The following is a 6,516-nucleotide window of genomic DNA, read 5'->3' as shown; positions in this document are numbered from 1 at the left end:
AGAGAGAGAGAGAGAGAGAGAGAGAGAGAGAGAGAGACTTTATAACTAACTACACAGCATACTTACTTAAATCTATTTAGACAATTTTTTAACATCTTAAAAAATATAGGCTTGTGTCAAGTAAATATTATATACCTTTTTTATTTGTTTTATCTTTTTGGTTTATTTATTTATGTTATTTCTTCTTTCTATACTCTATTTATATATTTATTTTAAATAAAGATTGTTAATGTTCTATAAAACAACAAACCTAACTCCAGATGTTCTTGATTTGTATCTTAATTTCATGATCTGTACTTTTTTTAAATCGACATATAGTTCTACATTTGCCGTTTATTTTTTTTGCTTAAGAATTGATTCAAATCCAATAAAGGTTTAATTTTATTATTTTAATGCACTGGTATTGAATTATTTATAGAAAATTTATTCAGCATGTATAGAATCAATTATTAATATACAGGTACGGAAGCAGCATCGTTCTGTTTATGTCGGCAACATTGGCTGGAACTAGCAGCCAGGCTTTTATTGCCTCATCGTTTACAGTTTATTACTTCAACTTCACAGGAAAAAGCCAACAATGAAAAAAAAGCTGCAAGTAGCCCCTGGGTAGCTCTAATGGCCCTCGGAGGGTCGCTAATCACCAATAAAAAACGACGTTACAAAACTTCTTCTGCTAGGGTCGTGGTTCAAATCGGCGACTGGAGAGAACTAGGGGGTCACGACTGTATCAGTATTCCCTGCCGTGCCGCTGGACAAAAAATGCAGCCTGCTCTCTTCCTTACCTTCAGTTCCTCCTGCATTCTTACTTCTGTAGTACCAAACTACTTCTTCTAAAAGTGATTATTTTGCAGTTTATTGAATTATCAAAGAGCTCTTGTCCAGAGCGACCTGGAAATAAGAGTATTGGAGGATTGACTAATCTTTGCGATTATAAATAAAAAGAATCAAAGGATTTAATAAAATAAACCCGACTGCCCTACAGTATTCTTTAATAATGTTGCTCTTAACCGGGTAGAACAGACCCGCTATCTTGGACTACAGCTGGACTAACTTGGAATTCTGACCGCAAGCCAATATCACTATGTCAAAATATTATAAATAAAAAGAATCAAAGGATTTAATAAAATAAACCCGACTGCCCTACAGTATTCTTTAATAATGTTGCTCTTACCCGGGTAGAACAGACCCGCTATCTTGGACTACAGCTGGACTAACTTGGAATCCTCACCGCAAGCCAATATCACTATCTCAAAATATTCCAAAAAAAAAAAAAAAAAAACTAGCAAGCACATGGTGGATTCCAACATTTACTTTGTATTTTTTTTCTGATCCCTCTAAAACAAAAATAATACATGAATTAAATTGCATTACGTAAAGGAAACATAAATCAAATCAAACACAAACTTTTTCTACCGTTGGTACTTGAAGGTACGCAAAGAAATACTTTGGTCTGTTTTGATGTGTCCATTCTGTAAGAGCTCAACTTAAATATTTGGAGGTGAGGGGCCTCTGCGAGATGACTTTGTACTATTTTCAACCGCTATATATATAAATATATATATACTTATGTATATCAGGATTAAGCCCAACTATATAAAGAATATTCCTTAATCCATAAATATGAGTTACCTTTGACATATCTAAGCAGCTTTATTATAATTTACCTATGTAAAATTTTTTTTTCAGCTTTTATTTGTACCTACCCTGACATTTGATGGTTAAGAACAACTATTATGATAAATGTTGACAAAATAATGTTCAAAATACTAAAGCTTAAAATAAATACTTTTTTTATTTACTTTAAATATTTTCCTAGAACATGATAACAATATATTTTAATATAGCATGATTTTATATATTTTTTCTTCATGTAAAATTATCCTGGTCTTCCTGGATAAAATATTTTAATCTAAATTACAATTTTTTGTGTCTTATTTAGAATAAATGACCACAGTAATATAAGAATTATATTAGAACCCACCATTTAAAAATGACAAAAATCTTTTATATAACATAATATTATCTGTGAGTCTAAATAGTAAAGCATAATTTATAGTAAGTCCTATAAATAAACTGTTTATGAATTTATATAAAAACTATTAAATCCTTAAATTTGATTTCCTGAAAGTACTCCTATTCCAAACATGAGATAAAAATCAACATTTATAATATTAATCTATTAGGAACAGATGTTAATTTCTAAAATATTTACTTTTCGTTTTATAAATCGAAGCGCTACACATATACCAAAATTATTTAGGTTATGTGAATTTCGTGATATAACCGATTACTCTTTAAAAAAAAATCACTAGGGTTTCTTAGAGTGGGATTGGATCTAAGTAGCATTGACCACCACATTACCCTGTATTTTTATTTTAAAATGAGCAATGAATTTTCTTAATATTATAAAAAAATATGAATACAAAATAGAATAAAATAAGTTCGAATGTAAAATTTCATTTTCAAAAAGGCGTTATAAAGCCTTCAGAGAACATTAGTGGGAGTTTTCATTTTTAAAATTAGTATGTTTGACCTTCGCCATGTGGTAAAGGTTACGCTTCAACCTATGAATTATGGAAACCTGTATCCGAACACACCTAGAAATATTTTTGAGGTTACTTCCCATATGAAGACTCAAAACAAAGAAATGAATAATACTTAGTAGCTACACGCGTTTAAGAAGTAGTATATAAAACCTGAAAAATACATTCAAGTACCGATTGATTTGTGACTTTCGACCTGAGACGTTTATTTTCAAAAACCATACAGTCATATGATAACATTTGTGAGGCTTTTGGAATTAAACGACGAAACTGGACAGTATGACAGTTGTAGGGTCGCATCGTAGCCGAGCGAGTTAAAGCGCCAACTTTGGAGGGCTCATGAGGTCGACTTTTATTTCTGTGGTGGTTCCACAAAATAAAAACATGACCCCTACCATAATTAGATTAGGATTGTAACCTGTAGATAACTCCTTCCTTACTCCGTAAGTCGGAAATGACTAGAAGGGGGTCAGGGGATAATAAAAAAAAGTATCGAAGTTGTCCTTCTATGATGGCCAATGTCATTGTCGATATAATAACAATACTTAATTTACATTAGCTATATAATAATTAGGATGATATAAATAGTTATAAATAAAAGTAGTTCTATTTAAACTGTTACATTAGGAGTAACGACTAAACTTAAATACTAAAATACACAATAATACTAAAAACTAAAATACACAAGGAATTATAACTTATTAACAACAAACTTAGAGAACATCGCAGTTCGTTATAAGTTGGAGGGGCCAAATATTTGAAGTATGGCATATCTTAAAATACTTCAACCAATGAAAACCAAGAAACAAGAAAGTACCGCCTCCAAATATCAAATAAGAGCACTTATTTCTAGGCTGTCTTCTGAGGGCCAACACAACTCTTCGATGTGGACATCACTCAGCTAGTGTTAATGTTTCTAGTGAAGACATAAAAAAGACCTCTTACAGAGATGGCATGCCAAGCGTATAAGCACTTACTTGCAAATTACAATTGTCTGAGTCATAAATATTTTAAAAGGGCCGCCCATAGCTCAGTGGTTAAGACACAGTCTTACCAATTTGATGTCTATTGGCGGTGCCGGTTCGAATCCGGCATGGGGCGTTGACTTTTTTCATTGAGTAGCGGTCCCACAAAATGAAAAACTTTGACCCCCACCCATGGTTAGGCAGTATAGGACTCCAATGGGAGTCTTGCCCGAAAAAAATGATTTTAAAAGCGCTTAATAATTGGCAGTGAATTAAGAATTACAAAATTTAATTTCAGTTATACACTGAAATAAAAATTAATGGTTAACCAATAAGTTGAAAACATATATTAACGGGCAATATAATGAGTATAGCTTGAACATTGGGGAAAATCAATATTTATAAAGTTAACTTAATTTCAGATATCGACTTTCTAGATAGACATACGTATTGGAAAACATTCAAAAATCTCACCAATATCAGAAGAGGAAAAAAAAAAGGAGTGGTCATGAAAAAGAAAAGAAAGGAAAGAAAGAAAATCAAAACTCCCAAAGAAGCCTAATCATTGATATTGACGTAGTTCTTAGTGGATGATACGTGATAAAAAATAAATAAATAAAAATTTAACTTAGAGATGTTTGGAGTTTAATTTAAAATCATAATAACTTGTTTAAAATTAGAGATTCATGTCTAAAATTTCTATTTTAATTTTATATGAAGAGAGATATTTATAAAAGGGTGTGGTAATAGATATTATTATAAGGATTCATTATTAACGTATTGTTTAATTAATTTGTCTGTTGTTAAATAAATTCTATTATAATCATGACAGAGATATAGAGGGGGGAGGAGAGAGATATATATATTCAGAGGAATCGGGTAACATGTAAAAATAATAAAATGTATATTGTATGTTTAGATGGAAGCCTTTTAATTGGCGAAGGAACACAATAAATTATTTTTTCATAATTATTGAGTGATAAGAATATTGAAAATTGTGAAAATTCAATGTGGTTCAATGAAAACTATAAACGATAAACAATAAGGAGATATGATTGTTATATAAAATAAATGAATCCAGATATTCCAGATATGTTAGTATCGGTTACTTGGGTTGTTTAAACAAAAATCTAAAAAGAAGAAAATAAAGTTTTTAAATTTTCATCAATCCCTGTCTAAGACCCTAAGCCTAATTTGATATAATCTCAATTAATTAATACCGAATTAGTGCAAATAATTTAATTCTAATAAGATTATGATTATTAAAAGGGACTGGGAATAGGGAATAATAAAGACCATAAATTACGTCGGCGACGAGATTAATGAATTGAGACAATTATTTTGAATGAAAAAATAGTAAAAGTAGAGAGCCGCAATGCCAGAGCACCATGTCGGTTCCAAAAAAGAACAAAACTGATCTGTTGGGAATTAAGTTAATGAAGACGATGTCCTTCAGACCTATATCCACCAATCGCTCGCTCCTCCGCACCTCTTAAAATAGTTCCTACTGCTACTGCAGGCCCCTATTTTGACTTTTCTCCAGTGTATTTTTGAGTCTCGTTAATCAGATGCCTGAAGTTCCAGTCGGTTTGGAGTTCAAATTGATTGTTGTAGGTCCTTTTATTTAAAAGAGGCATTGGTATTATCATTAAAAAAATTATATAAGATTGTGGTACGATGCCATTTTAAATGGAAAAAACATGCCAAATAACTACATAAACACAATACATACTTACATATATATGAATAATACATAATGATAAATATATTTTTTAATTTATTTATTGATAATTACAGCTTGATGTACATAAAATACATCAAGTAAATTTGACATAATATCATAATGGTATGGTACATAATCATGTAGAGAAACTACTCGTTGGTGGCACTCTAAAAACATTTTTACAATACAAGGTCTCGAGGTTATCTTCTTTTCAGACGCTTCGGAGGATTGTCCGGAATGAAAGAGGAAGCAATGTTAGAAACTAACGGGTTATAATGGAAAGATTGATATCTGGTTCGGGTTAGATCGATTACATTAAGGTCTTTATGGATGATTTTATTTGCGACAAAGTAAAGAGCATCAAGGATTTTGGGTTGTAAGGATTGGATACGAGAGGAATTCGATGGTTTAGTGGAGCTCAACTCCGTATGTCAAGATAGGTCTATTGTCGTGTAGATCAGTCTTTTGTAATGAATTGCAAGTTTAGACCGTTTGTCTAGTAAGTGCTGTAATAGTCGAAATCAACGTGCAGTTTCATTTCTTTTCAGTCTTGTATGAGGATTCCAAGTTAATCATTTGTCTAGCTGTAGTCCAAGGTAGCGGATCTGTTCTACAGGTGTAAGAGCAACATTATTAAAGGATACTGTAGGGCAGTTGGCAGATTTATGACGGTGGTTTGGTCGGATTTATTGGAGTTTATTTTAATCCTCCAATTATGACACCATTCTTCGAGGGCTGTGATATGGGATTGGAGAGTTGGGGATACAATCAAAGGGTTATTATTAACTGCGAGCACACATATGTCATTGGCTTACGTGGTGAGGACAGTTTTAGAATTGGTTAGGATGTCAGCTGTATAGACGGTGTAGAGGATGGGACCGGGGAAACTACCTTGAGGAACACCAGCGGACTGAGAATAGAGGGATGAATAGGAGCCATTGTGGTTTACTTACATAATGATATAAAGTAAAATTTGAGGCACCAATCGTATTTGTTTGTTTTTGTTTAGTGGAGTAAAATATCATAGCTCATTAACGCCAATGATTTCTTATTTATTCTTGCTTACATTTGTTTTATTATATATATACTTTTTTCTTTCTTTATTTTTTATTTACATTTTTTTTTACTGTCTATTCGAAGTCATATTTGTGACAGCAAATCTTCTGATTTTAAAAACCGAAATATCAATTCCACCGTTTTATAGTCATTCCCAAAGATATAAATTAAGTATATCAACGTGGCGTGAAATATGGACATTCCTGGGAGATATACTTATTTATCGAAT

Source organism: Halyomorpha halys, unplaced genomic scaffold (assembly GCF_000696795.3).
Source record: "Halyomorpha halys isolate HHAL.00 unplaced genomic scaffold, Hhal_1.1 Scaffold37.1, whole genome shotgun sequence".
Classification (NCBI taxonomy): domain Eukaryota; kingdom Metazoa; phylum Arthropoda; class Insecta; order Hemiptera; family Pentatomidae; genus Halyomorpha; species Halyomorpha halys.
The sequence above is the reverse complement of the archived record's forward strand: the minus strand, read 5'-3'. Positions refer to the sequence as shown.